Raw genomic sequence first — 9857 nt, 5'->3', positions numbered from 1 at the left:
ATCCTACACAGAAAAGTCAGAATCCCAATCATTCAAAAGGACATTGTCCTATAATGGAAGAAAATAATGCAAACAAGCTAACTATCCAATTAACTTTTGTACTAAATGATAGTGCAAATGGCACAAAATTATCCAGTCTCCAAAAATGAACATTAACATAACTGTGGGTGGCATGTGGGGAAAAAATTGCCAAATAATTTATGTATTATGATTTCAATACAATGCAAATACTTGTAAAAATGTTATTTGGAAATAACTTGACAATTTAAATGAGTAGTTGCAGTGGGAACATATCGTATTTTTCTTTAATGCTACTGACTGGTCATCTTTTAATTTTTAAAAGTTTGGAGTTTTTAAATTACTTATTTGTCAGGAAGAGAGCTGAGATACAGATTAACAGAGTTTATATCTATTGGTTCACTCCTCAAATGATCGTGACAGCCAGAGGGCTGAAGCCCGGAACTGGGAGCTCGATCCAGGTCTCCCACGTGGGTGGCAGGAATGCAACTAGAACTAGAACCCGGGGTGCCGGTGCCAGCCTGGCTTAGCATTTAAGACACTGACTAGGATGCCTGCATCCCACGCGAGTATCTGGGTTTGACACGTGACTCTAGCGCCCGACTCCAGCTTCCTGCTAATGCAGAGCCCGAGAGACGGTGGTGATGAGTGAAGCAGTTGCGTTCCTGCCACCCACATGGGAGACCTGGATTGTGCTCCCAGTTCCGGGCTTCAGCCCTCTGGCTGTCACAATCAATGGCAACTTCTTACGTATTTTGTGATTAAAAAATTTTAACATAGACCTTTTCCTTTAACATCATTAAACATTTTCTTTGCTAGATTAGGACCATCACTTCCATCTGTCGGCATAAATGTTGGCAACTACGGGAGGAATAACATAATAATTAAAAGGACTGCCAGCCTCCTTCCTTCTGGTGGTATTATCATAGATGACTTACTTGGCCTCTTTGTAGGTGTCTTTCCTGTTGGTAAAAGGAGAGGATAATAATTGTGCCTACTTCCTGCGACTATCAAAAAGGTCCAAGGAGCTGACCCAGGCAAAGCTTGGTCCATGGGGTGTGCTCCATCAGTGGGAACTGTTCATGGTCCTTAGACGCTCACAAGTGTCTTCGCACCCGACTCCCGAGTGGCACAGCTCTTCGCGACACTCTGGATGCACTTCTGCATCACTCTCTAACTCCACTCTTGACTGAAGTTCTTCTCTATCTTTCATTCATATCCTTTTAGAATCCGAGTTTGTCAGAGAGCTCTCTGGGAAAGATACATTCCACATTTCCTTCATTTTCAACCAGATCACTTATGACCAAAAAAGTCAGAGTTAGGTAGGTCCTGTCCTTCCTGGACCACATTTTCTTCGGAGAGGCTCATGTCAATCATGCCCATCTTCCGCACAAACTTTTCCAAGCATGTATTCCTGCACCCCGAGGTTTGTATGGAATGATTCCAGTGTCTCTCTGTGACTACCCTTAACTGAATGAAATGGTTTCAATTTTTGTTTAAATTAAAAAAAAAAAAAAAAACAGGGGGTGGGTTTTATCCTAGCAACCAAGATGCTTGGTAAGACGCCCACATCCCACATCAGAAGCACTGGGGTCCAGCACCCAGATCCAGTCTGACTCCAGCTTCCCGGGAATGCAGACCCTGGGAGGCAGTGGCGGACGGCTCAGCAGGGTTCCCGCCACCCATGTGGGAGACAGATCGATTTCCCGACGCCTGGCTTCAGCCATTGTGGGCATGAGTGTAGTCAAGCAGCAGATGGGGCCTTTCTCTCCCTCTCCCTCTCAAATTAATGAAATCTTAAATAAAACCACACTAACATGATGTAGAAAAGAGTATAAGAAGTGAGTCATTTCCCTCCTCTCCCAGAGGTAAACATGATGTGTTTTGGGTTTCATTTGGAAGTGCTCTGGGCCTTTTCAAGCGTATTTGTATTTCATGCATATAAACATGCATGTGGCGCATGAAGCATGCCATACACACTGTCCTACAGGTTCCCCCCCCCCCTTTTTTTTTTTTACATTTTGCTATTTTATCTGGGATTTTTTTTTTAAAGATTTATTTACTTATTTGAAAGTAGTTAACAAAGAGGCAGAGAGGGGCAGAGAGAGAGAGAGAGACAGACAGACAGAAATTGATTCTCTACCTGCTAGTTCACTCCCCAAATGGCCACAATGGCCAGAGCTAGGCCAATTCGAAGCTAGGAGCCAGGAACCTCTTCTGGGTCTCCCATGCAGGTGCAAAGGCCCAAGGACTTGGGCCATCTTCTACTGCTTTCTCAGGTCACAGCAGAGAGCTGGATCAGAAGTGGAGCAACCGGGACTCAAACCAGCACCCACATGGGATGCTGGCACTGCAGGTGGTGGCTTCACCCACTAGGCCACAGCACTGGCCTGGGAATACTGTTTCATATGAATAAATAGAACACCTCCTTTTTTTGTTCACAGCTACACCATTTTTCATTTTTACCAGTTCCATACTGATGTTCATATAGGATGTTTCCATTCTCCTGCTATTATAAACATGTTGCAATAACTATTCTTCGCCTCTTATACACATTTACATATAGTATTTACATATAGTATATAAATAACCATAAAGCACAAATAATCTTGTATTCTTCCTTTTCCAATTAAGTTTTGGAATTTTTACAAACTCATTTTCAGTTTTGCTATTATAAAGTAAATATCAAACTTCATAACTTGGATGTCTAAAGTAAATGTTGTTTTGACTACTGTGATGCTATCCATCATGGATATAGGAAATATCATAGCTGCCTAGACAGAGCTTCCAGCAGGTTACAGAAACTCCCCATGGCCAATAAAATAAGAAAAACTGTATGTAAACATTTCTTCTTAGGGTAGGCATTTGGTGGAGCAGTTAAGACACCATTTAGAATGCTGACACCCTGTATCAGAGTGCCAGGTTCAAGTCCTAGCTCCGCCTCTGCTCCAGCTTCCAGCTAATGTGTATCCTGGGAAGGCAGCAGATAATGCTCAAGAATTTGGATTCCTGCCATTTCTCTCTCATTTGCTCGCTCTTTCTCTCTCTCTCCCAAAGATAAATTGAAGTTTTAAAACATTTTCTTAGCCTCAAACTATGAGAAATCAGTCCCAAATTCGGAGTCAAAAAAAGAAACAAACTTAAGGTCAATATCTCTGCTATAACCAATGTGTACAGGTATCTCTTAAATGCCTAGGAATGTAATAGTTGATTGACAGAATACACAGATTAATTGAAACACCGTTGAGGCTGACACTGTGGCTTAACAGGTAAAGCTGCCGCCTGCAGTGCCGCATCCCATATGGGCGCCAGTTCAAGTCCCAGCTGCTTCACTTCTGACCCAGCTCTCTGCTATGGTCTGAGAAAGCAGTAGAAGATGACCCAAGTCCTTGGGCCCCTGTACCCACGTGGGAGACCCAGAGGGGGCCTCTGGCTTCAGATGGCACAGCTCCAGCCATCGCGGCCAACTGGGGAGTGAACCAGTAGATGGAAGACGTCTCTGCCTCTCCTTCTCTGTGCAACTCTGACTTTCAAATAAGTAAATCTGGAAAAAAAAATCCACAAAGTATCTTCCAAAGAGGCCATACATGGTATCTGTATTCCTCAAGTTTCTCATTATTTGTTCATGACCAACAAATTTTATCCTATGGTCAAAATTGGATCCGCACCAACCACTCTTGTATTCACTTCCTTAATCTTCGCTTTTAGCCAAACAAGTCTTTGGGGAAAGCATGGTTTCACCAGAATCCTTTTCAACAACGTCCCCCTTAGAACTGGCTGTCGTATTCTCAACACCAGTGGACAGCTGGAAGATCTGGGACTTTGAAATCTGGGGTGGTCCTGATTGGTCATTAGAAGAAGGAATTAATGACCCTGTACAATCAGTTGGATCACTTGGATCTCACTTGTTATTTAGCATTATCTCAATGCTGTAATACTGATTAATTTTTAAATGGATTTCCAGATTTTCCACCAGCTTACCCCCTCTGTAATTGATTAGGACACCAAATGGGAGCTTCTGGTATAGAAGATCAAAGATTCCTCTGGCTTTTCTGGAGCATGGATTATAAATTCTGTACCATTTCAAGGAGGAATGCTGCTGCCCACTGATCTCATCACAAACCAGAGCAGCGTTTCCCAGGGTAAAAAGCCTCACTTACTCCCCTTTAGTAAGTTTATTTTCATTGTTTGAAAGGCAGAGCGAGAGCGAACGAGCATCTTCTAATCCTGGTTTACTCTCCAAAAGCCAGCAATGCCAGGGCTGGGCCAGTCCTGCTGAAGCCTGGCTTCTCTGTTTGTGATCCAGCTTCCTGCTAATGCAGACCCCGAGAGGCAGCAGCAACCACTCAAGTAACAGAGCTCCTGTCACGGACTTGGGAGAGCTGCACCGAGTTCTCGGCTCCCAGCTGTCTCTGCCTCTCAAATCATCAAACAAGAACCCACTATGCCAGTCTTTGTTACAAGTTCTTTAAAAAAAAAAAAAGATTTTATTTGAGAGGTAGAGGTATAGACCATGAGAGAGAGACACACACACACACACACACACAGAGGTCTATAATCTGCTAGGTCACTCCCCAGATGGCAGCAACGGCCAGAGCTGTGCTGATCTGAAGCCAGGAGCCAGTGCTTCTTCCCGGTCTCCCAGGTGGGTGCAGGGGCCCAAGCACTTGGGCCATCTTCCACTGCTTTCCCAGGCAGTAGCAGAGAGCTGGATTGGAAGAGGGGCAGCCGGGATTAGAACCGGCATCCACATGGGATGTCGGTGCCATAGACAGGGGATTAACCTACTGTGCCACGGAGCTGGCCCCACAAGTTCTAAAATAATGTGAACTAAACAGACGAAACTGCTCTCCTAGAGCTTGCAGTCCAGTAAAGGAAACTAATAAAGTGAGTAAAATATAACCAGCACAGGACAGAAAGAAGTGCTATAGAAAAAAATAGATTAGATTGGAAAAATCCATGAATTATATCAACGTCAACATCCTGATTGTGCTATTGTAAACCAGTTTCTCCACAAAGCCCCACTTCAGAAGTGGGACACGTCTATGTGTCATCAGGTAACTGACTCCAATCTCATCACAGTGGGGGAAGAGGGGAGTGAACACCACAGACCATCAGAGGTCTCTACTGCCATCCTTCCAACACAAGGTCACTAATTGGTTTAGCTTTGCTGTGTTTTTCGGACATGTGCTAATTCTAAGTAGTACACACTCTGGACTGAAGTTGGGTCATACTAAACGGCAATTTAAAACCTCATTGTGGCCATGGTTGTGGCATAATGGGTTGAGCCACCGCCTGTGACATTAGCATCCCATATGGGTGCTGGTTTCAGTGCCAGCTGTTCCACTTCTGATCCAGCTCTCTGCTTATGCACTTTGGAAAGTAGCAGATGACGGCCCAAGTGCTTGGGCCCCTGCACCCGTGTGGGAGACCTGGAAGAAGCTCCTGGCTCCCGGCTTTGGCCTGGCACATCCTGGGCCATTGCAGCCATTTGGGGAGTAAATCAGTGGATGGAAGATCTGTCTCGCCCTCTTTTTCTGTAACTCTTTCAAATAAATGGAATAAATCTTAAGAAAAAAACCTCATTATTTTCTAGTAATGAGATGTAATGGCACCCCGATTTTCTTCCACAATAAGTTGATTGGAGGGTGTTAGGGGGGCAGAAGATGTTGATCAAAGGACACAAAGTTTCAGTTAGAGAGAAAAAATAAGTTCAACAGATCTACTGTACCTGTGATAGTTAATAACGTACTGTATACAGGAAAACTGCTGAGATCACAATCCCCTTCCCTTCTACACAATCCCTGTTCACATACTTAAAGCCACCTGGCATGCCTAGTATTCCTTAGTTTAGTCTTCATCTCATTTAGCATAATGTGAGCTAATCTGACGACAGAGAATGAGACTTACCGTCTTTAACATTTTAAGACTTGACATAGTATGTGCTGGCAAACATCTTTGAACAAATGGACAAATATTGGCCAAGGGAATAAGTGTTTCCTTGGTAACTTATTTCTTTGTTAATCCTGTCATGAACTTCTTCATAACACCAATTTAAATGCTGTCTTGTGTATAGGAAAAAATTCAAAAAAATCCTACAGGCTAAAAATAAATATATTTTTAAAAAACAAGAAGATGATTAATATATTTGAAAGGCAGAATGACAAAGAAAAAGAGACAAGATAAAGACCTTCCATGTGCTGGTTCACTCCCCCAAATGGCTGCAAAGGCCAGGGCTGGGACAGGTGAAATCCAGGAGTCAGGAGCTCCATCTGGGTCTCCCACATGGTTGGCAGGGATCCAAGTACTTGGGCCATCACCTGCTGCCTTCCCAGGTGTATCAGCAGGATGCTGGATTGGAAGAAGCGCAGCCAGGACTCACGTATAGGATGCTGGTGTCACAAGCAGAGTCTTAACCTACTGCACCTCAATGCTGCCCCCTGTCCTCCATCCATCATGTTTCTTTTTCATCTCCAGAGAGCAAGAGTGTACAACCCTCTTTGCAGGTGTTCTGACATTTCACAAACTCTTAGAAAAATTCTTCATGGGGCAGGCAAGCAAGATAAATGGATACAGCCGTTTATTTGGTGCAAGACCTAAAGACAAGGTCCAATATTATGTGCTACTTTGATATCTGGCGAGATCAGGTCCCCAAATGTCCAACTTGCAAGTTCCCCGCCTCCTCCGCTCCCTGAATAAGGCTCCCAGCCACCCAACCCTCTCTATCCAGGAAGCCAGGGGTAGTTCCTGCTGCTACCTCAGTAGTACGTTTCAGGTTGCTGTCGGCCTATGGAAGCCTTCCAACAAGCCAGTTACATCTCCCTGTGCAAACCAAGAGGCAACCCTTTCTTTTGATACCACAAAGCCTGCCTCCCCACCTCTGCTTGTCACTGTGTGCCTGGGTGCAGCCCCCCGCGTAGTCTATGAGGCACGCAGTGTCCTTCCCCGGGTCAGCCTCCTGGATCCAGTGTCGGGTATTGGGTCTTCAGCCTCCACCACAATCTTAGGTCAAGAATCGCTCCCTCAACAATGGGTTGCATAAGAGGTGTTTAAGACAGGTGTGGGCCCAGCATGGGACAAACAACTGCTAGAGAAAGAACTGGAACTGTACTCCATGCCTTGGAGCTGGGAAGTGAGGAGGTCCAGGAAGATGGGAGGGACACAGCCCAATTTCCGCAGGCAGCTGCTGGTCCCCTCTTGTCGACTGTTGACAGGCTAGTCACACTACTGGCACGGTATTGCCAAATTTGCAACTTTCCTAAGAGGCACTTTCCAATGTCTGGATTTTTTTTTTTTTTTTTGACAGGCAGAGTGGACAGTGAGAGAGAGAGACAGAGAGAAAGGTCTTCCTTTTTGCCGTTGGTTCACCCTCCAATGGCTGCCGCGGTAGGCGCGCTGCAGCTGGTGCACTGTACCGGTCTGAAGCCAGGAGCCAGGTGCTTCTCCTGGTCTCCCATGGGGTGCAGGGCCCAAGCACTTGGGTCATCCTCCACTGCACTCCCGGGCCACAGCAGAGAGCTGGCCTGGAAGAGGGGCAACCGGGACAGAATCCGGTGCCCCGACCAGGACTAGAACCCAGTGTGCCGGCGCCACAAGGCGGAGGATTAGCCTGTTGAGCCACAGCGCCGGCCTCATTTCTTTCTTATCTGAGACATTATGCCTCCCCATGTCTGCGTCAACATCTCTCACCTGGACTACCAAGCAGACTTCGCTCTTGACTCCTAGAACTCACTTAACCTAGCATCAAAAGGTCCTCTTTATAAAATGTATGTATCAGAGAAACTAACTAGAGGGTAACGGTGGCAACCAGAATTGAAATCTTCCAAAGTCCTCAAAAAAAAAAATCCATAAGACCCACAAGGAATACCAATAAAACAGAATCTGACTATTCCTTAAGCATAGCTTATGAACTAGAGAACACCCTGAATTTCAAATTGCTTGAAAGAAGAGAAATAAAACTCACATTCCAACATAGTTGCCACTACCAATGCAAGCCTGTGGACATAGAGAACGGAGACAGAGGAGGCTAACAACACTTTAAAAAGAGAAGACAGGTGAGGATTTAAACAAAATATGAACAGCTTTTTCTCAATGGGTTTGCCACTCTAACACAGGACTCACGAAAACCAGTGCTTATTCAGAGCCACAACAGACAAGGAAGACTCATATACACATTGTTGTCATCGGACGAGGAGACTTGGGCAAGTCCACTACTGCTGGCATTGTTCTAAAATGTGATGGGGTCAACCAAAGAATCACTGAATTTGAAAAAAGGAGGCTGATGATCTGGGACAGAGCTTCAACTATGCGTGGGTCTGAGATAAAACAAAGGCTGAGCATGAGTGTGGTTTACCCACTGGTAGCCTTCTGTGGAAATTTGAGGCCAGCAAGTATTATGTGACTACCACGGAGGCCCCGAAACACAGAGACTTTATCACACACACAGTTACAGGCATATCTCAGGCTAGTTACACTGTCCTGATTGTGGCTGCTGCTGGTGTTGATGAATTTGAAGCTAGTCTCCAAGAACAGGCAGACCCCTGAGTATTCCCTCTGGCTTACAACTGGGTTTGAAACAACTAATTGTAGATGTTAACAAAATCGATGCCACTGTGCTACCCTACAGCCAGCAAAGTTGGCTACAATCCCAACACAGAAGCATTTGTGCCCCATTTCTGGTTGGAAGAGTGACAACAGGCTGGAGCCGAGTGCTAACAAGTTTTGGTTCAGAGGATGGAAAGTCATCCAAACGTACCCAAAGATGGTGTGTTAGGTTCATTATTCATTATGATTATCAAATAACTTGATTCAAGTATTTCATTAAGAAAAGATGTTTATTTTGGGTCACAATTCTGGAGGAGCAAGGTTTGGGTGCTTCACCTCATGATGGCCTTCTATCAGAGTCCCAAGAGTGGCCCAGGGCATCCCATGAGAAGAGACAGGGAGTTTGCAAGTCTGTGTAACTTCCTGCTCATTCCTCATCTTCTTATAGAGCCATGAGGAGGCAATGATGCAGGCTCCATCCTAATGATCTAATCTAATACTAACCACCTCCCAGAAGCCCCAGGTCTAAACTCCATAACTGTATTATGTTTCCACCCTTTCAACACATCACAATAGACACTGAACTCCTGCATGAGTTCAGCAGGACCCATCACATGCAATGTCTGTAGACACAACTGCTTAACATTCGAGATTGCATCCCACAGTCAACTCATCCAACTGACAAGCCCCACGTCTACCTGTCCAGCATGTCTTCCAAATCAGTGGTATTCGTACTGCCCTGTGGGCCAAGTAGACACGGACACTCTCAAACCCAGCATAATGGGCAGCTTTGCTCCAGTCAATGTCACAGCTTTAAGTCTGATCACTTGTTGGCCTTTTGGCTAAGGTCAAGTGTAGTATCTGTTCTTATCCATTTAAGAAAGTCTGTTGAAATATACCATGGAGCCTTCAGTGAAGTTCTTCTTGATAGATAATGTAGGCCTCAGGGTCAAGAATGTATCTTTCAGAGGCCGGCACTGTGGTGTAGCGGGTAAAGCTGCTGCCTGCAATGCTGGCATCCCAGATGGGCACCGGTTCATGTCCCAGCTTCTCCACTTCCAATCCACCTCTCTGCTATGGCCTGGGAAAGCAGTGGAAGATGGCCCAAGTCCTTGGGCCTCTGCACCCACGTGGGAGACCCGGAGGAGGAATATATCTTTCAAAGATGTTCTTATGGCAACAGTGTTGGTGACCACAAAAATGACCACCAGTGGCAGCAGCTGGCCTCACCACTCAGGACATTACCCTGACCCATCATGAAAACTCAGTGGTGGCTATGCCCCTATACTAGATGC

The 9857-nt window shown here is 45.3% G+C and overlaps 1 non-coding gene across 1 annotated transcript; it reads left to right on the top strand.

Annotated features, from left to right (window-relative positions):
• Positions 1 to 9384: 9384 nt before the first annotated feature.
• LOC133770860 (U2 spliceosomal RNA) lies at positions 9385 to 9582 on the top strand. The gene has a single exon (XR_009867535.1). It is a non-coding gene; the product is annotated as a U2 spliceosomal RNA (small nuclear RNA).
• Positions 9583 to 9857: the final 275 nt, after the last annotated feature.

This window comes from Lepus europaeus, chromosome 11, assembly GCF_033115175.1.
Source record: "Lepus europaeus isolate LE1 chromosome 11, mLepTim1.pri, whole genome shotgun sequence".
NCBI classification, from domain to species: Eukaryota; Metazoa; Chordata; class Mammalia; order Lagomorpha; family Leporidae; genus Lepus; species Lepus europaeus.
The sequence above is the reverse complement of the archived record's forward strand: the minus strand, read 5'-3'. Positions and strand labels throughout refer to the sequence as shown.